The sequence below is a fragment of the Pongo abelii genome, chromosome 8, assembly GCF_028885655.2.
Source record: "Pongo abelii isolate AG06213 chromosome 8, NHGRI_mPonAbe1-v2.0_pri, whole genome shotgun sequence".
Lineage (NCBI taxonomy): Eukaryota > Metazoa > Chordata > Mammalia > Primates > Hominidae > Pongo > Pongo abelii.
The window spans coordinates 133574220-133598515 of NC_071993.2; the positions used below are offsets into that span (position 1 = coordinate 133574220).

General features: G+C 41.7%; 1 long non-coding RNA gene across 5 annotated transcripts in view; it reads right to left on the reverse strand.

Annotated features, from left to right (window-relative positions):
* Positions 1–24296, reverse strand: part of C8H10orf90 (chromosome 8 C10orf90 homolog) — a 102029-nt gene that overhangs the window by 59863 nt on the left and 17870 nt on the right. For all 5 annotated transcript variants that reach the window (XR_002916491.3, XR_008510706.2, XR_008510707.2 and 2 more), the window contains exon 3: positions 18834–19962. This is a non-coding gene — a long non-coding RNA (chromosome 8 C10orf90 homolog). The remainder of the gene's footprint in view (positions 1–18833; positions 19963–24296) is intronic.

A 24296-nucleotide genomic window follows, 5' to 3' on the forward strand; every position in this document is an offset into this window, starting at 1 on the left:
TATTGATGGCCAACTTAACATTCTAGTGGGAAAAATAGATTTAGGAAATCTTTTATTTCCTGCCATTTGGTAGACTGGATATCACAAAAATTCTTATGCTATGAAGCAAATAAAAACCTTGGAAATGGCCGGGCGTGGTGGCTCAAGCCTGTAATCCCAGCACTTTGGGAGGCCGAGGCGGGCGGATAACGAGGTCAGGAGATGGAGGCCATCCTGTCTAACACGGTGAAACCCTATCTCTACTAGAAAAAAAAAAAATACAAAAAATTAGCCGGGCGTCGTGGTGGGCACCTGTAGTCCCAGCTACTCAGGAGGCTGAGGCAGGAGAATGGCATGAACCCGGGAGGCGGAGCTTGCAGTGAGGCGAGATCGCGCCACTGCACTCCAGCCTGGGGGACAGAGCAAGACTCCGTCTCAAGAAAAAAAAGAACAAACAAACCTTAGAAATAAGAATAAAGACATGTTTAAAAATACATGGCTCAGCTTGCAAGAATGTAAGGAAACACTTCAGAGGTCAAGAAGAAAACTGGAGAACAAACCCAACTGCCTTGGGGGCCACTGCTGATTTTCGGTCCCTTATAGTTTTGAATTTAATGTCAAATAGAGGCCAAGGGACTAAACATGGGACCTGAGAATGTAGGAATTCAGACTGGAAATCCCTGCATAAAGACTCAATTTATAATCATAAGCTAGTCCCCTTTCAGACTTGGGGCCAAAAGTTCACACGACCTGCTTACTGTGGACAACCACAAGCTGGAAATTTAGCAAGAAGTAAGGCCAGCTGAGAGAAGCATGGAAATCCCATCTGAAGGAACTTATTCTCAACCCAGAAAATTTTCACAGATAAAGTACCAATAAACATGAGCTCAGGATCATAGTAACAGTATATATGGACCAGAAATCATAATAATATAAGAAACAACTTAAGCAAAAGTCAGTAGAGACTCCAAACTGCAGAAGGAGACACACATATGCCTCAGATAAAAAATACATAAAAATATTATTTTATGTCCTGTATTTTCATCTTAGAAATAAAAAATACAGGATATAAACTAATACGTTTAAAGGCATAAAATAATTAATTTAGGAATGAGGAGCATGAGACTACAAAGATTACCAGAGTGATTTCAAAAGAGCTAGAAAGCACTTTTATAAACAAAAAATGTACTAATTGAAGTTAAAACTCAGATGACTTTAGATACAAGTGAAACTAGAATTAGTGAAGTAGAATATTAATCTAAAAAATTTAATGAAAGCATCATAGAGAGTCAAGAAATCGAAAATGGGAAATCTGTGAAAATGGGAAAGACAGGTTAGAAGGAAGAAAAATAGAATGAGGCCAGCAGCACTGGCTCATGGCTGTAATCCCAGGACTTTGGGAGGCCAAGGGGGGGGTGGATCACCTGAGGTCAAGAGTTCGGGACCAGCCTGGCCAACATGGTGAAACCCCATCTCTACTAAAAATACAAAACAAGTAGCTGGGTGTGGTGGCAGGTGCCTGTAATCCCAGCTACTTGGGAGGCTGAGGCAGAAGGATCACTTGAACCTGGGAGGTAGAGGTTGCAGTGAGCCAAGATGTGCCATTATACTCCAGCCTGGGCAACAACAGTGAAACTCTGTCAAAAAAGAAAGAAAAGAAAAGAAAGAAAGCAAGAAAGCAAGCAAGCAAGCAAGCAAGCAAGAAAGAAAGGAAAGAAAGAAAGAAAGAAAGAAAGAAAGAAAGAAAGAAAGAAAGAAAGAAAGAAAGAAAAGAAAGAAAGAAAGAAAGAAATAGTATAAAACACATCTAATCAGAATTCCGAAGGAGATAATAGAGGAAATAAATGAGGGGAAATAAATGGCTGCAAAATTTCCAGAAGGAATAAAGACAAAAGCCATCAGATTCATGAAGGATAACACATCATTCAAAGAACCAAAAAGAAATCCACTTTAAATACATTATAATGAAGCATAACACCAAGCACAAAGGGAAGATCTCAAAAACAGCCAGAAGAGGTATGAAGGTATAATAATTAGATATATAGCTGCCTTCTCCGTAGCAATAGTGGAAGCCAAAGACACTAGGATATTTTCAAAGGACCTGACCGAAAATAATTGTCAACATACCTTAGTATGTTAGTCAATGTTACAAGGTACATAGACTAGCACCTTGTAAAGTTTTCTTTTAAGAATACAGTAAAACAAAGATGTGTTTAGGATTTCCACTTTCTCCCAAGCCATCGGAAACAATTTACTACCAAAAGTCCCTCCACTTTGATGTGCCACCAAAAGGAACATGTAAAATATGTACTTTAGGAAGGTAAAAATTGATAAGATCTGCATGCATAAGGGAAAGAGAAGCAAGGGCAATGGTAAACATAAGGTAAATCTAAATATTGTATAATATAAAAGGAAAGTCCAATTTGTAAGAATCAAAAAGCAAAACAAGATACAACTAAAACATATAATAGCAGTAGTATCTCTGTTTGAGGGGATGATGAGAAGTAAAGTATTCTAAGATTCTAAATTGCTCCAGAGGTAAGTAAAAATATTGATTAAATTTTGGCCTTGACGAGTTCACATGTTACAATTTTTAGCTGGTCACTAAAATAATAGAAATAAGGAGTATAACTCCCAACTATCACTGACAAAAAGTGGAATGAGAAAAAAATTAATTCGATACAAGGAAAGATAAAAAGAAAAAGAGGTAAGACAAACAGAAAAACCCAAATAATAGGGTAGAAATAAATCAACACATATCAGTTATCAAAATAAATGTAAATGGCCTAAATTTTCTACAAATATATGATAATAACTAGCAAAGTTTTGCAAAAATGTAGTAATCAGCATCTTGCCCTAAAGGATATTAAAGTTAATGATGAAGACATGATTAAAACAAGGGGATATTAATGAGTATATGCAGAACATATTTTGAGATGAATAAAAATGAAAACAATACATACCAAAATTAGAAGGAAATTATAGCTTCAAATTAGTGTATGAAAATATTTGATATAAGCATTTGATCTAAGCTTTTTAAGAAGCTACAAAAAAATAAGAGGAACAAATGCAGGACAAAATAAATAGACAAATAGAAATAAGAAAGCTAAAAGCAGAAATCAATATAAAAGAAAATTGACAAACAATAGAGAAAATCAATAAAATTAAACCTGGATATTTGGGGAAAAAAATCAATAAAATGGACAAACCTGTAGCTGGACTGATAAGGGCAAAAGAAAAGACAAAACTATCACTATCAGGAATAGATTAGAGGACATCACTGAAGATCTTAGGATAATAGAAAAACACTATGAACAACTTTATGCCAATAATTTAAATAACTTTGATAAAATGGCAAATCCCTTGAAAGACACAGAAGATTGCCAAAACAGACTTTTATGAGATGGCAAATTCCTTGAAAGACACAAATTGCCCAAACACTTAAGAAGTAGAAACCCTGACTAGTCATACAGCAAATAAAAAATTGAATTCATAATTAAAACCTTTCCCACAGAGAAAACTTCAGGCCAGATGACTTCATGGGTGATTTCCACCAAACACTTATGGAAGAAATAGTACCAATCCTCTAAAATCTCCTTCGGAAACAGAGGAGGAGAGAACATTTCCCAGTTCATTGTATAAACCTTTTTCCTGATACCAAAATCAAAAATATTTTTAAAAAGAAAACAACATACCAATATTCCTTACAAACATAAATTAAAAAAATCCCCCAAAATATTAGCAAATAGAATCCAGCAATATATTTATTTTTTAAAAGTATAATGGATCATGACCAAATAGTTATCCTGGAAATAGTTAATGTAACATATGAAAAAATCAATGTAATTCCCCATATTTATAAAATGAAGAAAGAAAATCCCATTATTATTCTACAGGTGCATAAAAAGCACTTGTCAGTATTCAACACCAATGCATAAAAAAGCTCTCAAATTAGGAATAGAAACAACAACGATTAAAAACACCCCAAACAACCTGAATAAAAATGGACAAAGGACTTGAATAATTGTTGCTTCAAAGAAAATATACAAATGACCAACAGAAACATGGAAAGATGTTCAGTTATAACTAGGAAATCACTAGGAAACTGCAAATCAAAACCACAATGAGATAACACTTCCCACCTATCAGGATGGATGCTAATTGAAAAAATAGAGCAGGACGAGTGTTGGTGAAGATGTGGAGAAATTAGAACCCTTGTGCATTGCTGGTGGGGATGCAAAATGGAGCAACCACTATGGAAAACAGAAGCACAGTTCCTCAAAATATCAAAAATAGAATTGTCATATGATCCAGTAATTCCACATTGGGGCATATACCCCAAAGAATTGAAAGCAGGGACTTAAAGATGTACTTGCATATCCCTTGTGCATCATATTAATCACATTATTCATAATAGTCAAAAGGTGGTAGCAACCCAAGTGTCCATCAACAGGTGAATGGGTAAACAAAATGTGGCATATACATACATAGAATATTGGCCCTTTAATGCATATACATGCATACAATTGGAGTTTACATATATATATAAACACACGCATAATTAGAATATACACATACAGTTAAAATACAATTAGAATATCAACCTTAACAGGAAGGAAATTCTAACGCATGCAACGGCATAAATGAACCCTGAGGACATTAAGTAAAATAAAGCCAGTCACAAAAGAACAGATGTTGTACGATTTCACTTATGTGACATACCTGGAGCAGTCACATTCACAGACAGAAAGCAGAGTGGTCGTGGCTTCCAGGGAATGGGGAGTTAGTGTTTAATGGGGAGTTAGTGTTTAATGGGGAGTTAGTGTTTAATGGGTATATGGGTGGTGGCTTCCAGGGAATGGGTATATAGCATTTAATGGGTATATGGAGTTCACAAGATGAAAAGAGCTCTGGAGATGGATGGTGATGATGGTTGTAAAACAATATGAATGTACTTAATGCCACAGAACTGTACGCTTACAAATTGTTAAAATGGTAAACTTTATATTATGTGTATTTTATCAAAATTTAAAAAAAGAAGAAAAAACTAGGCATAAAAGGAAACTTCCTCAACCTGGTAAATTCTCTCTAAATAGATATAGAGAGAATCTATATATCTCTATTTTTGAAAATCCCCACAGCTAACAAAGGATAAAGGCGAGGATGTTCTCTCCCATCACTTCTACTCAACATTGTACGAAAAGCCTTACCTTGAGTAATAAGGCAAGAATAAAATAGAAGTCATCAAAATGGGAAAAAGTATGTAAAAAAATTGTTCCTATATAATATTATTACATAGAAAATCCTAAGAAATCTACAAAAACACTACTAAGTGCATCTAGCAAAAGCTGCAGGATTCAGTTCTTACTTATGATATATATTCAGTTCTTACTTATGATATATATTCAGTTCTTACTTATGATATATCTCCATAAGTAAGCAAAAACCTGGAAATGAAATTTTTAAAAATCTGTATCAGTCATTTATACTAGCATTCAGAATATAAAATAGGTAAGGATAAATTTTGCAAAATATGTAAATGATCTCTATAATGAAAACCACAAGACTTTGCTGATAGAAATTAAAGATTCATGCAATGACATGGAAGAATTTCAAAAGCATTAGCCTGAGTGAAAGAAATCATACACAAAAGAGTATGCTCAATTTGCTTCAATTTATATAGATTCTAGAATAGTGACAGAAAGATCAGTGGTTTCCCAGGACTGGGGGTGAAGGAAGATTGAATGCAAAAAGGTTAAACCTTTTTAAGGTGACAGAAATAATCTATATCTAATTGTGGTTAGTTACATAGGTATATATATAAAATGTGTGCACTTTAATGTAAGTATATTATGTCTCCAAATAGCCAATGTAAAAGGAAAAAAAACAAACAACAGAGTACAGAACCAGGTCTTTTTTAAAATATAAAATTAAAATTTGGAAAAAGTATGATGGCAGCCGGATTCTCTCACTCCCTAACTCCTGCAGTAATGAGGTACGTGAAATGCTAACCATTCACACTTAGGAGCATCTGAAAGATTCCTCATCCTTCAAATCCACAGACGGAAACAGAGGAGCTTTTGTGATTCACACAATATTCAAGTTGTGTGAGAATTTCTAGAAGGAAACAATTGTATAAGTCAGGGAAATCCTTGCATAAACAAGATATAAACCAGAATTAAATGTGTGATTGGCATTTCCAACCAGTAGAAAAATAACAAAATTATCTCATCCGTGGTCTGTGGACAACTGGCAAACCATTTAGGAAAAGCAGATTCCAAACTTACACTGTACAGGAAATACATACAGAAGGACTACAGGTTTAAATAAAAGTACAAGAGAGGCATGCAGATTACAGAAGTCCTTTCTAAGCCTGTCTGTGAAAAGACAAAAGGGAAAAGATGAAGAAGAAATCTGAATGTGGAAAAGTTACCAGAAACAGATATGATGCCTAAATGCAAGGTGGCATCCTGGATTAGATCCTGGAACAGAAAAAGGACATTAGTAGAAAAACTCATAGAATCTGAACAAAGTCTGTAGTTTAGATGACGGTAGTGTACCAATATTAATTGCTTAGTTTATAAGTCAGTTGTTCTCATTTGGGACCAATTTTGCTCCCTGGGGAACATTTGCCAGTGCCTGGAGACATTTTTGGTTGTGTGCTAGGGGGAGAAGGGGAGGCACTACCAGCATCTAATGGTAGAGGCCAGGGATGTTGCCAAGCATCCTTCAGTGCAAAGGACAGCCGCCCATAATGAAGACTTATGCAGCCCACAATGTGAATAGTACCCGGGTCAAGAAACTCTGTCTCAGATAGATGTACTGTGGTTATGTAAGATGTAAATGTAAGGGGAAGCTCAGTGAAGAATGTATGTATGGGAATGCTTTCTACTATCTCTGTAACGCTTGTTAATCCAAAATTATTTCAAAATTCAAAGTTTTAAAAATTACCATAGACAACATTAAAAAGTAAAATACAGAAGGTTATTTTCAGCATAAATACAAGTGCAAAATATGAGAACTCTGAAGAAAATAGAGGCGACCTACAAAAGATGAAATACAGATGTACAACAAACATGAGAATGTTCAACATCTTTCTGAAAAGATGCAAATTAATAAATCATAAGTATCATTTTTCACACATCAAAATGGCATGGAGTTTTTTGTAATGACAATATCCAATACTTGTGTATGTTTAAGAAAGCTGATATGTATGTACAGATAGTGCAACTTGGAGTGTTACTTGGAAATCTAGATTAAAAAGTTAAATTTGTGCCTATTCTTTGACCAGAAGTTCTAGAAATCTGGCTTCAGAAAATCACATAAAATGCTCACATTTTTCTCTAGGGACATTTATCAACACATTGCTATAAAAATGTAAAATGGAAACAATCTATTTAATAAGGTTTTTAAAAAGCAGTTTAAATAAAGCTATACAATGGAAGCCCACGTAGCCATTAAACGATTAAGAGGAAGTTTGTTCAACAGGTACTGGAACTTCAAAATCCATTGTTGAAAAAAGTAAGCCTTCGAAAACAGTATGTATTTTGCATAATCTCCCTTTCTTGTTGATAAAAAAGGAAATAAAACAAAACAAAGAAAAAGAAAAGCTTGTTGCATTTATGAGAGATTCCAAGTAATCTGTCTGGGACAATCTACTGAAATGTTAACCGTGATGTTCTCTCTGGGCAGTAGGATTATGGTTGATTTTCCACTTTCCTCTTTTTGCTTATTTATATTTTAAATTTTATAATAAACATGTTTTACTTTTTTTTGAGACAGGGTCTTGCTCTGTCGCCTAGGCTAGAGTGCAGTGGCATAATCTCGGCTAACTGCAACCTCTGCCTCCCAGGTTGAAGTGATTCATCTGCCTAAGCCTCCCAAGTAGCTGGGATTACAGGTGCCCACCACCAGGCCTAATTTTTGTATTTTTAGTAGAGGAGTTTTGCCATGTTGTCCAGGCTGGTCTCAAACTTCTGACCTAAGGTGATCCGCCCACCTCGGCCTCACAAAGTGCTGGGATTACAGGAGTGAGCAACCATGCATGGCCGTGTTTTGCTTTTTCAATAAGAAAAAATGAAGCATTAGAAAATCAAATGAAATGAAGAAGAAACTGATTCCATTTAAATTCCTTTCTAAGCAGCATTTCAGTGAATGATGCTAGACCTGGAAAGAAACCACAGTTACCAGCTGTGCCAACAGCCATGCTAGGCTTTGAGGCCACGAAGTTCATGAGGGTTTTGACAGTGAATTCCATCAGCGTAAATTCTCCCTGATGTCTAGCATGCTATATCTTCCAAATGTACAACACTGTGACTTTCAATGGACCACCTCTCCTCAGCTCCACTGGCTGGGGTCTGATGCTCCACTGTTCACAGCTTTTTTGGCTATAATTTCGGAACTGCAGTGGTCGACGTGCTCTTACATGCACAAGGATATTTAGGAAGGTTCAGGAGAGGATGTCAGAGAAACTCAAAGTCATTTGTTCACTATCTACAGAGGCCATCGGATCAAAAATGCCTAAATATGACCCACCCATATACAAAAATGGATAAGCCTCTATTTTCTTAAAACACCAGGGCCATTCATCTGCTTAATATACACCAAAGACTTTCATATCCCACCTGAAGATTGAGTAGATTTTAAGTAAAACTACATAAGTTTCCCTTTATTTCACAAACTTATATATATATAAATGGGAAAGGTAGGACAAAGCCAGGAGTGAGGTTTGCACACCAAATATCACCGTGATAGCTCACATATTTGCAAGAGATGGGCCTCAAGGTTGACTCTGAATTTTAACACACAACGAAGCACACATTTGTTGCCCCACGGGTCAAATGCTCTGAGAAAGAAAAACTAGAGTTGTTCAGAGGATGCACGACTCTGGAAAAGAGAAAGAATTTAGATTTTTTTCCTGTGGGGCGCACATAAATAGCATTGTCTAATAACATGAATGAGACGCAGGCACAGTGCAGGCTCTGGCACCACACCAAAGCACACAGAAAACCAGCGTAGTTCTGCAAGAGACCGCCATGACGCGGTGCTTGCATGCAAATGTTTCACTCAACTGAGGAAATGGTTAAGAAAAACTTTAACTTCCGATTCTATAGACAACAGCCATCTAATGGACCGGTTTATATACTTCTCATCTGTGTGACTTTCGCGGTTCCTACAAGGGCATTTATTTCAAGAATTGGATTAGGCAAGAGTAGACATTTGAGGAACACCTTCTAATCCTAAGTGACAAAGGTTGTGTTCCCTGCAAAGAGGACACCTGTCCTGTGCACCTGCCCTTCAGGCCCTCACAAGGACCTTAACCTTGAAGAATCTCCCCATTACCCATGAATAGCTGAGAATCAACATACACTATAGAATGGACCTGCTTAAACTATGTTGTCAAAGTAGTTTGTTGTTAAATGCAGGAATATTTTTCATATTGCTATCAGATGTTCTCAGATGGGCCTCATTCCCAAGCTCACGGTGCTTCTGCTAGGTTACCCTGACACTCACAGTTACTCATGTATAGATGGTTGCTCTGCAGTGTCCTAATTTAATCCTAATTTATCCCCCAAACAGAACTCTTAACCAGGGAGACACTGACTGAGACATGTTTGTTGCAGCATTGGATGAATGTGTTTTGGTTGGGCGCAGTGGCTCACGCCTGTGATCCCGGCACTTTGGGAGGCCAAGACGGGTGGATCACTTGAAGCCAGGAGTGAGTGTGTTCTGAAAAAGCACCCCATCCATGCCTGATGCACCTCTCTGGTTAAGAACATCTTTTTCACACTCTCTGATAAAACCCCTGTACCACCTAAGGTCAACAGAATGCTCCAAACATAGACTGCAATACTTTATTTGCAGTAATGCCCTCATGGGGCTATGACCTAGCAGGGGAAATAAAAGAACATCTGATAGCAATATGAGAAATATTTCTGCATTTAACAACAAACTACTTTGACAACATAGTTTAAGAAGAATCAATGAGAACACATGGACACAGGAAGGGGAACATCACACTTCGGGGACTGTTGTGGGGTGGGGGGAGGGGGGAGGGATAGCATTGGGAGATATACCTAATGCTAGATGACGAGTTGGTGGGTGCAGCGCACCAGCATGGCACATGTATACATATGTAACTTACCTGCACATTGCGCACATGTGCCATAAAACCTAAAGTATAATAATAATAATAATAATAATAATAAAAGAAAAAAAAAAGAAGAATTAATGGGCTGGCTCTACCATCTTTATTTATTTCCTTGTTCACCAAAATTAGCTATTATTGATGAAAAGAAAATCACATTTTACAGAAAGATATGGACTTTGCTTTAAGATTATTAGGAAAAGAGAAAAACTCACCAAGTCAAAGGAATGAAACACATCATCTATTTCTCACATTTTTTGCTCTATTTTCCAGGGTCATCTGTATCTAGAATACTTTTTCTTTCAGAACTCATGCTACTACCACTGCCGTTTTCCAAGATCCCTTCTACATTGACTTCCTGTGGACAGCTTGGATGATACTGAAGACTAATGATAATTACAAAATGGTTTGAGTCCCCACTATGAGCCCAGTTGCTCGGAACTCCTCTTTACGTAAATTACCTTGTAAAGGACAAGCAAGCAACTGGCGGAGTATAAATGGAGCCTCAGATGGGCCCCATTCCCAAGCCCGTGGTGCTTCTTTTAGGTTACCCTGTCACTCACTGTTACTCACGTATAGACAGTTGCTCTGCAATGTCCCTAATTTAAAAGATCAGCCCATTACCTGATCAGCCTGCTTCAGGCTTTGAATCCATTTCTCTTTATCTATTCCTGGCAAACCTGAGTAAACGGCCCATTAATAATGACTCTCTCCTAAACAGTGTAGGGACACCCCCATTCATATAACTGAAAGAGTTACTCAGAAAAAAAGAAAAAACAAAGCCATTCTCTCCATGAAGCTAGCTGGGATGGCTGACATGAGCAACCTTTAGATACCATATAGACTCTTGGGAATGATCTGGAAACCGTGTTTATGATGAGGAGGAAAATGACACAGTCTCATCAAGACTTACCAAGAGATAAATAAAACAGTCTTAGAAACCTTCAAAATATTTTTGCAACATTGCTTATGTATTTTCTCTTCTTTAACATTAAATTTGACCACTTGAAGGGTAACAAAGTTGTTCCTTGACAATACTTGATTGTTCTTACTGAGTTCCTAAAGGGAAACAATATTTTGAGACGTTTCCCCCGCCACCCTCCACTTCAATTTCAAACCAGGTGGGGATTCCAGTTTTCACTTTAGTTTTCACAACCTACCTCTTGGTGGTGAGTCTTTCATCGCTCCTCACCCTTTCCTTGCCAGAGAGGTTTTGAATATGGGGATGGGGAAAGGCAGTTTGAGGAAGGAAACACATCAGGCACTTAAGGGGCCCTGACATAAGCATGGGCTTTGTTGGGTCATCAACGTAACCTGTCCTCCACCCAGCCCACAGGTCCAGGGCACCCACTCTGTGAGCCATTTTTCCCTGGCTCTCTATGAGCCTTTGCTCCCTGGCTCTCTACTGGGTAAGATGAGGTCAATGCCAATGACTCAGTTGAAGCCTGCCGTCCAGGAATGTGCAGTGTGCAAGTATAACAATGACCTCTACGAAATAGCAAATGCATTACATTAAAAGGCTGCTACCTGCATAGCAAGGAGACCAAGTCTGAGTTATGTGTCAGCATCGCAGAACCAGAGAAGAGCCCAGTGTCTGGTACCACAGCTGACATGATCAATGTCAAGTGAGCAAGGTGAGGCTGTCTGGGTGCTAGCAGGAGGTGCCAGGGCCCTGCCCATTGAATCACAATGAGCAGCACAGGAGCATCTGTTCTTGCTGCTGATGGAAAAGGTGGCAGGCAAGCTGGAGGCCAAGGTTGAATTGCAGTGGGCACCTGTTCTTATGGGACAGGAAGAGAGTCAGAGCGAGACGGGATGGTATTGGTCAGAAAAGGTGAAGAGTAAACAATGCAAGGAGGCCGACAGCTCTTCCCTTTGACTCTGAGCATCGCTCCTTCACCACGTTCTAAGAATCGACCTGGGAGAAGCAGGCTTCTCCGACAGCTCCTGTGGCAGAAAACCATAGGCCCCAAAAATATATAAATTAACAAACAAGGAGAGAAGAATTCACAAGATGATCTTGTCCAACTCTCTTATTCCACAGATGGAAAAAACAGAGACCTCACAGGCAAGTGACCTGCCCAAAGTCACCCAGAGGATCTTCCCTGGAGCAGGGGGATCACACATTTCTTCAGAAAAGGCCCAGATAGTAAAAATGTTAGGTTTTGTGAGCCATAAGGTCTCTGTCCCAACTACTCAACTTTGCTGTTGCAGTATGAAAGCAGCCACAGAACAATGCATAAATAAATTGGCATGGCTATTTTCAATACAACTATTTACAAAAACAGCCAGCAGGCTGGACTTGGCCTCCTGGTGGTTTGCTCATGCCTGCCGTAGAGCTGCTGCTAAATACCAGGGGCTGAGTTCTTGTCCATTCATCAGCTGATTCTAACACTCTCTGGTTTACTTGTTGTTAACAATGAAACAAAACACAAAGACTCATTCTGCTCAATTCTTCTGGCTTCCCTAAAGATAAGAAAAGACCATCATAAGATTGTTTACCTGGTTCTCAACCATGCACCCACTTCATTAGGAAGAACTGTGTAGTTGTGGTGTGAATGTCCACCAGCCAGCAGCAGAAAAGCTTTGCGTCTAGTGGGGGAAGCTCTGCAGGGTAGAGGTGGCCCCAGAAAACCTGGAGGGGTTAGGCACACCTGCAGGCACTTGGAGTCAGCGTGGGACTGCCAAACCATCTGACCCATTGGCAAACCTTGTTGATTTACCTTGAACACATAGCCCCAGAATCTGACCACTTCTCAATACCTTCAATACTGCCACCCTTTCCAAGTCACTGATCCCACTCCTGGACAATTGTCCAATATATATTTGCTGAATGAACAAACATCAAGAGTGAGAGAGTAGAATTCTGCACTAGCCTCCTCATACGGGTGCTAAGGTCTATAGTGCTCACCACCACCCCCTGCCCCAGGTCTAGCCTAGCAAGATCCTTGACTTGTTTCAGAGCATTATGGAGTCATAGAGCGGAAAACGCAGACTGAATGGCAGAATGGCCAGCTGTGATGGACACTGTATTACACTGCTCAGATCTCCCTTCAGGAAAGAAGAGCTTCCTCCCCCAGCTGCTGGAAGTCCTGTAGGAAGAGTGCCCTCAGCGGCGATCCACCCTATAGGAATTGGCTGACTGAAGAGAGCTGCCTCACCCAAGGTTACATACCTTCCTGGGGAATATAAGGGCCCAGCCCCCTTATGGCAACTCAGAATAACCTTGAAGGGCCATCCCAGATTCAGAGTTCCCTAAGTGGCTGGCAGAGGCCTTGCTTATGACTGCACCACAGAACACCTTCTCCCTCTGCCCAGTCCTGCTTCCCTTCCTGGATGTCGTATCCCAGAACACTCCCCAGTAAATGCCCTACCCATTCATCTCCACCTCAGAGTCTGATTTCTAGAGAATCCAACATGTAATACTGGGGAACAGACCAAAGTTTACCTTGGGGGATAGATTTATTTGAATACTAGACCAGAAGTTAGTAAATTACAGACTGCAGGCCAAATCTGGCCCACTGCTTGTTAGTGTAAATAAAGTTTTTTTGGCAACAGCCACACTTAGGTATTTATGCATTGTTGATGGCTGATTTTGCACTACAACAGCAAGTTGTCTCCTGCTGTGCCCTTCTCAGTGACAGCCCTAGACAGAGCAGTTAAGATGGTGGTGACTCAATGGCAGGCCCCGTCTCCACTGCCACTATCAAAGGTGGTATCTGAACACTGTTGTTAGTTGAGTAGTTGCTACAGAAACCATATGGCCCGCAAAGCCAAACACATATTTTCAATCTGGCCCTTCACAAACAAAAGGGGAAAAAAAAGGTTGCTGATCCCAATTCTAGATCATTAAAGAAAAAAAATCACATTTGTAAAATATCTTCTGGTCCCTCTAGTAAAAAAGTCCTCATGGGATGAGAGTGGGAGTCTAATGCAGGCTTCTCCCCTACAGGTAGGCTTGGCTTGTGTGTACATGATTTGTTATCTGCCCTTGAGTGGCGTAAGTGAGATAAACCTCACTCGCTATTAACGTGGCAGAGCATACCATCTAAGTGCGAGTAGGCACAGTGCTCATTTGGAGACCTGGCAGGGATTTCTGCCTTCCAGTCATCCACATCTTTATTCACTAGTGATGCTAAACTCCATCGAGGACATCTCAGACCAATGCCACCAAAGCCTGTGCACTGACTGAGGGAGTTGCAACATGGGCCCACCATAGAACACGAACGCAAACAGGCGTGGACAGTGTATTCACTAGTCTCTTCTTCAGTAGCATCTACTATCATCAGAAGATTTTGCTCCCTCTACTTGGATATCTCAGACATGGTGAAAAGCTTCAGATTTAAGCCACAGATGCACAACAAAATTGGCAGTAAGAAATGTGTCTAAGTCAATAGTGAGTCAGGCATGCACATCCGGTGAGGCGGGAGTCATTTGGATCAACATTGTATATTTCACAGACGACCACAAAGAACTGGATTTCAGGCTGAGGAGGAGGATTTCTGAGCCAATACATTTTAACCACATAAAATGATATGGCTTATTACATTTTTTCATAAATTAACTTGCAGTTCACTCTCCTAATAGTCTACCGGGGTAACTGGCAACCAAATACTAGTATTACTCCAGATGTTCATAAGCAGCCTTCAGATACCACCTTTGGTAGTGGCAGTGGAGGTGGGGCCTGCATTGAGTCACCACCATTTTAATTGCCCTGCCTGGGGCTGTCACTGAGAAGGGAACAGCAGGAGACAAGTACACAGCTCTAGCACCAATTGGCCACGTGGACTTGAGCAAATCATTTAATCTTCAAGCCTCATTTGTGTTGTGTGAAAAATAGAGATAATGATACTCTTTACAGATGGTTGAATGATTCAAAATAATGGATGCAGCCCAGGGTCTGGCACCTAGGACTTCTACAACATATGTTGTGGTTATGAATAAGATGAAGATGATGATGGTGGTGATGACAAGAATGGGGATTAAATTTTTTTATGATAGATTCGAAGATTTGCCCAATGCCCACCTACTTGGTGCTATCCGAATGCTTACCAATAGTAGAGACATAAAGACAAAATATACAGGGACCGAGGAGACGAGCAAAGAGAGAACCAATTTCTTAACATTCAGCCCGAGATGAGAGCAGGTGCTCACGTGTCTATTGGAATGCTATGTCTCAGTAGACACAGCTATTTGAATTGCATGATGTGCTTGTGTCTCATTTTTCCTCATCTTATCTTTTGGGTGCATATACTGGAGGCTCATTCATGAATACAATTTGTAGAACTTTCTGTCCAACGACCTAATGACTAGAACTGAAATTGCTTTGCCTCTGTTTGTAGAATCGCCCAGGCTGTACCCACCAAGCAGCTGAATGTCAGTAAGCCAGCCAACAGAAGATACTGCTCATGAGGTATTTTGGAATCCTTCAGATAAAAAGAATCAGATTCGGTAACTATGAAGTATGAAGACTGCTAATAGCATGTGTAACCACAGGAGGCTGTCAAGAATGTCTCAGACAGGATTCCAGTTTCAGACTGGAAAATATAAACAGTTCCTCTGAGTTTTAATGAGCACTGCTGCAGTCTGAAGGCTCTTGCATTAAGGCTAAAAGATTTTGTCGAATCTGAAGGTCAGCAAGCTCACCCTCCAAACATTGTGCAGATTGTGCAAGGACAGCCTGTGGTCATTAGAGTCAATGAGCTGTGCTGGTAAATTTCAGGCCAGAATTCTACAGCATGGACAGATGTGCTTTCTTGTCACCTGAGAACAAATAGAGTTCACTGGAAATTAGTTTCTGAGTGAGGGAGCACACAGCCAGGGGTGCATGTGTAGGTGAGGGTGTGCATTTGTAGGCATCCGAGGCAAGTGCCCCACAGCACACCCCAGGGCTCTGTGGCTTTGGACTTTGCAACTGAAGGGTCCAGAATCCCACGGAGCCTCTTTTCTTTGCAGAGCCCACCTTGGGCAAATAGAGCTGAAATTGTTTAAGCTTGATGGGACCTCGAAAAACACCCAATCTACCCCCTGCTCTAGTTACCCAGATGAGGAGTTCAGAGCATCACTCCTCCACATCCACTGAGCTAGAAATAATAGATCAGCAACTCTACTAAAAGGTCTTCCAAATGTGGTCTATATATACACCATGGACAACTACTAAGCCATTAGAAGGAATGAAATCATGTCTTTTGCAGCAACTTGGTTGAAGCTGGAGGCTATGATTCTAAGTGAAGTAACATAGGCGTGGAAAGCCAAAAACCGTATGTTCTCATAAGTGGGAGCTAAGCTATGAGTATGCAAAGGCATACAGAGTGATATGATGGACTTCAGAGACTCAGAAAGGGGAGGGTGAGAGGTGGGCCTAGGGATAAACACACACACACACACCCCCACACATACACCACACACACACACACCACACATACACCACACACACACACACCACACACACATACACACACACCACACACACATACACACAGACCACACAACCACACATACACACACACCACACATACACCACACACACACACCACACACACATACACACAGACCACACACACACCACACAACCACACACACACCACACACACACACCACACAACCACACGCACACACCACACACACAAACCTCACATACACCACACACACACACACCACACACACATACACACAGACCACACACACACCACACAACCACACACACACCATACACACACGCACACCACACACACACACCACACAACCACATGCAGACACCACACACACACGCACACCACACACACACACCACACAACCACACGCACACACCACACACGCACACCACACACACACACCACATAACCACACGCAAACACCACACACACACGCACACCACACACACACACCACACACACACACACTAGGTGCAATATACACTACTTGGGTGACAGGTGCCCTAAAATCTCAGAATTCACCATTGTAAAATTCATCCATGTAACCAAAAACCACTTGTACCCCCAAAGCTACTGAAATTGTAAAAAAGGTATTCAAGACTCCCCTGGTGTTTGTGACTATCTCTTTCCTTAATTGGTAGAACGAAGCCTCATGGCTTAAAGCCACTGAAACACTCCACATGGGAATCTTTGGGATCTGTGCTTTTTCTGGGGGATGTTGGCCTGTAGGATGTAGAATACATTTATACTATTTGCCTACGATAATCCCTTAGAGGAGCAGTCATTTCACAAAATCACAATAAAAAATCTTCTCTGCACCACCAAAGCCAAAAAGTAAGTTGGGGGAAGTTTCCACACTCTTGCTGCCCTCCTCTGAGATGAGTGCATGAGTGTTTGAGATCTGGCTCTCATTATTAATGAAGAGCCTTTGGTGAAAAGTACTATAAATCCAAATTATTATTTCACACCATGAAATGTGGTTTAAAAATGAGGATGTGCTTTAACTGGGGTAACATACAATAATGCAGTGGTGTATTTCTGGAATCATCATCAATAAGGAGGACGAAGTGCTTAGCTTGAGCAATCTCTTTAACTACTAAAGTGGGATTTATCTTTGGAACACTGATAGCTGCTTATGTTGTCCTTCTTGTAATAAGTCTGTAAGGCATGCATTTCAATGGTTTAATCAATCTGAAAGCCATGCCAAAATTGCCTTAAAAATCTCTGAGCATTCAATATATATACACTTGTTAGAATTAATTACATCATTTAACATTTCTATACACATTATAACTTTAAATGTTTTACAGTCATTTTTATTAATAAAGCTTTAATGAACAAAAGTTGTACCATAAAATTATTATGCATATTCTGCATTTTCAATTGTATACTAATATCTTTAAATACTTTTTTCCAAATAGAAAGTCAGTAAGTCATAAACCAGAGCCTCTTGCAGAAAGAAAAGTTGAAAATCAGAAGTTTACACAGAGAAAGAAAGAAATCTGGCCTCTTTCTTCCAAAACATGCCTGCTTTCCTCTTTTGATTTCCCAGGAAAGGTGCAGAGTCCTCAGGGCAGCCCACCTTGGGAATTCTGCCTGGCCCTGGAAATGGCAGAAACAGCAACAAATCCTGGCCAAGATGCCCCAGAAGACAAAACCAGGGAGACAGAAAATTGCTGCTGCTGCTGCTACTATTCGGCACAGAGAGTCCCTGACTTGCCTAATTTAGAAAATGTCCCGTAATTACTATACACGCACACACACGCACATTCACATACACACATTCACACATACATGCTCCATTATGAAGCTTTGCAGTCTAGCTTTTATATCGATGAGGCTAACTTGAAAAGTAGAAAGTACAGAAATCTGGACACTTTCAAATACGCAGATGTTTGGCAAGAGAGATGAAACATCTGGGGGCGAATGGCACTTCATTCTTCTCACCCTCTTTTGGAACGCAATTTGGGCATGTTGTAAATTAACTTCCTTTGGAGGCCCTCATTTCCTTCTCATTACGTATGGTCTGGAACTATTGGGAACAAGAATTTGACAGAAGGTCTCTTACAATCTACAAAAGTCTCAACTAAAAAAATCTATCCAATCAGACATTGATGCTGAGCTATCAGTTGTCAACCATGAGCAGAGCAGATCACTGCAAGTCTACTGAGAAATGCCTCTTAGAATAAGTTTTGTATAAGAAATTCACTCAACAGCCACCTTGCTAGGACGTTTACACAGGTCACCCTCCTGCAGATGGACGCACCACTCACCTGCCCTGTAACTCCAGCCAGGAATGTGAATGGACAGTTTGTTGGCACGACCGCTGGCATGACAGTGAGTTGTATGGTCCTTTTCTCCTTTTCTTACAGTGACTTGGTTAGCTCCCACATTTGCCAATTCTGTGTTTTCCAATGGAAAAGAACCACTCCATGGACAAGCGCCGGTCCCCAAATGCACCGGCCCCAACGATGGGGTTTCCTTCAAGTGACTTTCTTGTAAACCTGGGTTCCAGCGCTGGCCTACGAGGTCCTGGTCTCCCTCCACCAGCTCCTGCTTCAGGGCTCCGCTTATTGGCTCTCTGTTCACTAGGCCATCTACTCCATCTGCTGTTAATCTGTGGGAACTACAATTGAGGTTGAGCGACAGGACGGATCTGTGCATTTTGGGGCTGGCATTTTGAGGTGGCTCAATGGGGATGGAGAGAGACTTGTCTACATAGTAGATTGAATTTGGACACTGCTGAGACACCCTGAGGTGGACACAGGAACTGAACACCAGCGGGCTCTTTCCTGACAGTGGGGTGTCTGGAGAAAAACTGGTCTCTTTGTCATCCTCATGGGTGACCCAGTACTTGCGTCTCTCACACAACCCTATGTGGGCCTCGGGAACATTCAGCCGCACCACGGAGCTGTTTCTGGAGAACTCTGTGCAGGCAAAAGATCTCTGATGCCGACCTGGATGGGCGCCATTGGCCAGAGCCGGGGGTGCCTGGAACAGTGTATCCTCAGCCCTGCACTTGGGGCACAGAGAGTCCCCAACAGTCCCCCACACCAGGGCGCGGGCTGGGGGGCCCACGCGTCTGGCCGTGATGGTGATGGATGCAAACCCTCTGTGGGGCCCCCCACAGGGGCTCTTCTCTTTGGGCGGCAGCTCTGTCTCAGGTCCTCGCTCATCTGAGGGTGCTGGGATTCCTAATCTGCCCGGAAGTAACGCAAATGCTCTGTGAATGTTGACTCCGCTGCGGTTAGCCAGAGATTGCTTGGCGTGATATGCACGAGACTGAGCAATCGCACACGGTAGGGGCAAGGAGACCCTGTTTTCTCTTGACTTATTCTCATCAATCATCTGGGAGATGACTATGGATGAAATCATTTTTGTGTTTTGTGATGCCAAGGTCTCCTGCAAATAGAAAGAGATCCCGATTATTCAAGTAGTCTATTGAAACGCAGGCAGTAAACTCTCTTTCAAGGGCTACCAGGATGCCGGAGCACTGGGTTCATAACACTCAGATGTCTTGTCCAAGGCTTTTCACTGCACACCTGATGCTCAGAGATGGCAGGAAGGGCAGGAAAACTAGATGTTTATGACAAGTTACATGTTCTGGAAACATTGGCCTGAGTCATGAATTGATTTTCTCTGCTGGGCATCTATTCTTAATTTATCTAATGATGTGTCAACAGGCATCATCTAATTCTGATAACCACCTCCGCCAAGCCCAGGAACCCCCGAATACAGGCTCATATCCTCAATGGAGAGGAAAGACAGAATTCTGGAGGTGGCTGGAACTTGGGGCCACAAATTTATGTGGGAGATGAGTCAGTAGTCCTGAAAGGAAACAGCAACGGTGGTTACCAGGAGCCCCCTCCCTACCCTGGTCCTTTGGAGTCCTCCACATTTGCCAGTTTAGACTCTAATTCAGTTGCTCTCTGCTGCTTGGCCTCATGGAAGTCAAGGTCCAGAGAGCAAAACAATAGAAATCAAATGCCCAGCCAGGCGTGGTGGCTCACACCTGTAATCCCAGCACTTTGGGAGGCTGAGGTGGGCGGATCACCTGAGGTCGTGAGTTTGAGACCAGCCTGACCAACATGGAGAAACCCCGTCTCTACTAAAAATACAGAATTAGCCAGGCGTGGTGGCACATGCCTGTAATCCCAGCTACTCGGGAGGCTGAGGCAGGAGAATCGCTTGAACTCAGGAGGCGGAAGTCGCGGTGAGCCAAGATTGTGCCATTGCACTCCAGCCTAGGCACCAAGTGTGAAACTTCGTCTCTCTCACACACACAAACATTAAAAAAAGAAAAAAATCAAATGCCTATGTTTGCCCAGACCAACACTATGGCAATCAGTTGATTTCACTTATCAGAATTGGGGGACAGGGGACACTGGACCAAGGCACACGTAGCTTTGCTGCATTTCAGTGATCGGTTGTATGAGTTTTTGTCCAGTATTTTTAAATGACCAAGGTGTTTCATTTTTCCTAATCAGCAGATTGTTTGTCCTAACAGTAAATTGCTCATGTGTCCAAAAGAGTGGATTTTTAACAAATCCATTTTAAAAATTGCTATGATTTTTAACAAAGCATCTAACCAGGTCTATACTCATTTGTTTCTATTATGGTTATGCATGAGGCACTACAAAATAAGACACGGAAGATGGACTACACCCCAGCACTTAGTGAAGGCTAACAGGGTCCTGGCCCCCATTTAGACGTTCATTACGGTACATGCTTACAATGAATCCTTGCACAGAGCTGCATAGGATCTGGAATAATATATGTAACCACTAAGCTCCCACTGCTTGCAGAGAATCTTTGCTTTGGGGGCCTGAGGGCATAACTGGATGCCCAACAATTGCCACAGCAGCTCTCAAATCCCAACATGCAGAGAATGGCCTAGGATGTTACAACTGCAAGTTCCTCAGGCCCCAGAGATTGATTCTGTAGGTTGTGGGTGGCACCCAGGCATCTGCATTTCAACTGCATTTCAAGTGATTCTGATGTAGGTGATCTGGGTCACATACTTTGAGAAACACAGACAAGTCATGAGGCTGCTGGTCTTCTCAAGACAACACATTTTGGAGAGGAAGGGCCTGTGTGTGTTGGAAGCAGGGTATTTGCTCATTCCAAGATGTGACAGCAAGCACAGTAGCATTTTTATTTTCTTCAGGGCAGGACTAATATTTACTGACTCAAATAATTGCATGTTCCCCACTAGCTGGACATTTGGCACGGCAAGTCCACATGGCTGCAGGAGGGCCAGTGTGTGTGTGTGTGTGTGTGTGTGTGTACACGTGTGTGATCTTAGCCACCTGAGGGGCTTTGTGTCCTTAGAGTCAGGCATGGGAAGATGGTTGGCTTATTTTGCTTGACAATCTCCATCACATTATATGTGGGTTTTTTTTAAAAAAAAAGATACATGGGGCCGGGCGCGGTGGCTCACACCTGTAATCCCAGCACTTTGGGAGGCCAAGGCGGGTGGATCATGAGGTCAGGAGTTTAAGACAATCCTGGCTAATACGGTGAAACTCCGTCTCTACTAAAAATACAAAAAATTAGCTGGGGATGGTGGCGGGTGCCTGTAGTCCCAGCTGCTTGGGAGGCTGAGGCAGGAGAATGGCATGAACCCGAGAGGCAGAGCTTGCAGTGAGCCAAGATCGAGCCACTGCACTCCAGCCTGGGCGACAGAGCGAGACTCCGTCTCAAAAAAAAAAAGAAAAAGATACATGGGGAATTGTACATTCAAATACCCAGAGATGAGCAAAAAAGAAGAAATAGACAGGAGAGTCATTTTAAAATTTACTTCATTTAAAAATAAATGAAAATATCCATGGCTACTTTTTCCAAAAAAAAAAAAAAAAAAAAAAAAAAAAAAAAAAAAAAAAAAAAAAAAAAAGGTCAGTGCAGTAGCACTGAGTCATGAAAGGGGACTTTCAGCCCTCTCTTTTAGCCCAACGGCTACCTCACACTTCCCAATCATATCATGCATTGCTTCCTTGAGGCTAACGCTGCTGGAAGTCCTGTCAGGTGGGGCTTCCTCTCCAGCAGTTGTCAGCCCAGGGTTCATCAGTCACCTAGGAACCCGTCCAAACCCTAATGCCCAGGCCTCATTCCCAAATAATTACATTAGAATTCCTGGGCGGGGAGACCCAGGCATCAGTGTTCTTAGAGCTTCCAGTGAGATTCCAGCCTGTAGCCCCAACACTTCTGCGACACCCTGAATCCCTTCCCCTTGTAGCACATTTTATGGATGTAGTTTACATACAAGAAAAACTGAAATGCACATGCTGCCTATTTCACTTGGTACACAGTCCCTCCCATTTTAGTTAAATTTAGTTCTGATCATAATTGTTCTTGTGTACCCTACGAGGAGTGTAATCATACCCAGTAGGAACTCCTTTGACACTGCTCTTTGAAGAAAAAAAAAAAAGACCCACTTTGGAAACTGCAGTATAGGTCTTACTTTATAGGGCAATGTTTCCTAAAGTTTGTGCCAGGGACTGCCTGCATATAAACCACCTAGAGTGAATGAGTGAGTGAGTGAGAGAGAGAGAGAGAGAGAGAGAGAGAGTGTGTGTGTGTGTGTGTGTGTGTGTTGGTGGGGAGGACATGTTAAAAATGCAGATTTCTAGACCTCTCCTTCCTTGGGCCTAGGTTGCTCAGGATCTATGGGGATAAAGCCTAGAATTTGTATCTTTCACCAGCTCCCAGGTGATTCTTCTGCATGGATATGGTGGGAAAGATACCGGCCTAGGACTCAGGCCGCCTGGGGTCTAGCGTGAGCCGGGACTCCCAGACTGGCTACAGGACCTTGGACAGGGCCTTTGGCTGCCACAGCTGCTAAGCAAGGAGAAAACAGGGGTGGTTCTCGGGCGGGGGCCTCCAGGCTTCCTCGTACTGTGGTCTCCAGTATCAAGAGAGTACCTGCTCTTCAGGCTCAGGACACCATGACACCCATAAGCTTGGCATTAACGAGGGGTGTGTTGCTGGGAATGGGTGAATGTCATCTCACCCTGGAACAACAAGGATGGGAAATACCTGACTCTGGCTACACACCTGGACTGAGCCCTGAAGCCACAGCCAGAGCCCAGGGCTGTGCATGCTGAGGGATGCCCCCAGGCTGTGCTGAGGGGCTGCAGGCCTGTACATCCCTCCAGAAGGACCTAGAGGCCCAGAGGACGGGATAAGGAATTAGCCACCATTTCATTAAGTGGGACCTGGCAAATGTGACTGTGATTTTTGACTCTGTCAGATGTGAATGGATGAGGGAAAAGCAATCATGAACGGCATGAACTTGAACTTATTTCTGAAGCCCTGGAATCACTCAGGATGTCAAGGTGACACTCCTCCTGAGGGACAGATACTGATGAATGCCCAGTTCCAAAGAAAAATCAATTTGCCCTCTCAAAATACCAATGTGTGATGTAATTCTCCAGTACTCTTCCCATGACCCAGCAGAAACGAGTGGATATCTGACATAACCCAACCTACAAAGGAGTGAGCAGTGTTCACATCACAGTGATACCATATTTCAGTGGAATTTATAATGGAATGCATTTGAGTTTACCTGAATGACATAAATAGAAATGACTCGTTGTACATCCAATACATTGAAACTTTGCTGATAGAAATGTAGAAGTCATGTAATTTTTTAGGTGCAATTCTATTATTCATACATACAGTCACAGTCAAACTCTTTAACTGTGCATTCCACATATTTATTTGGGCACCTACTATGA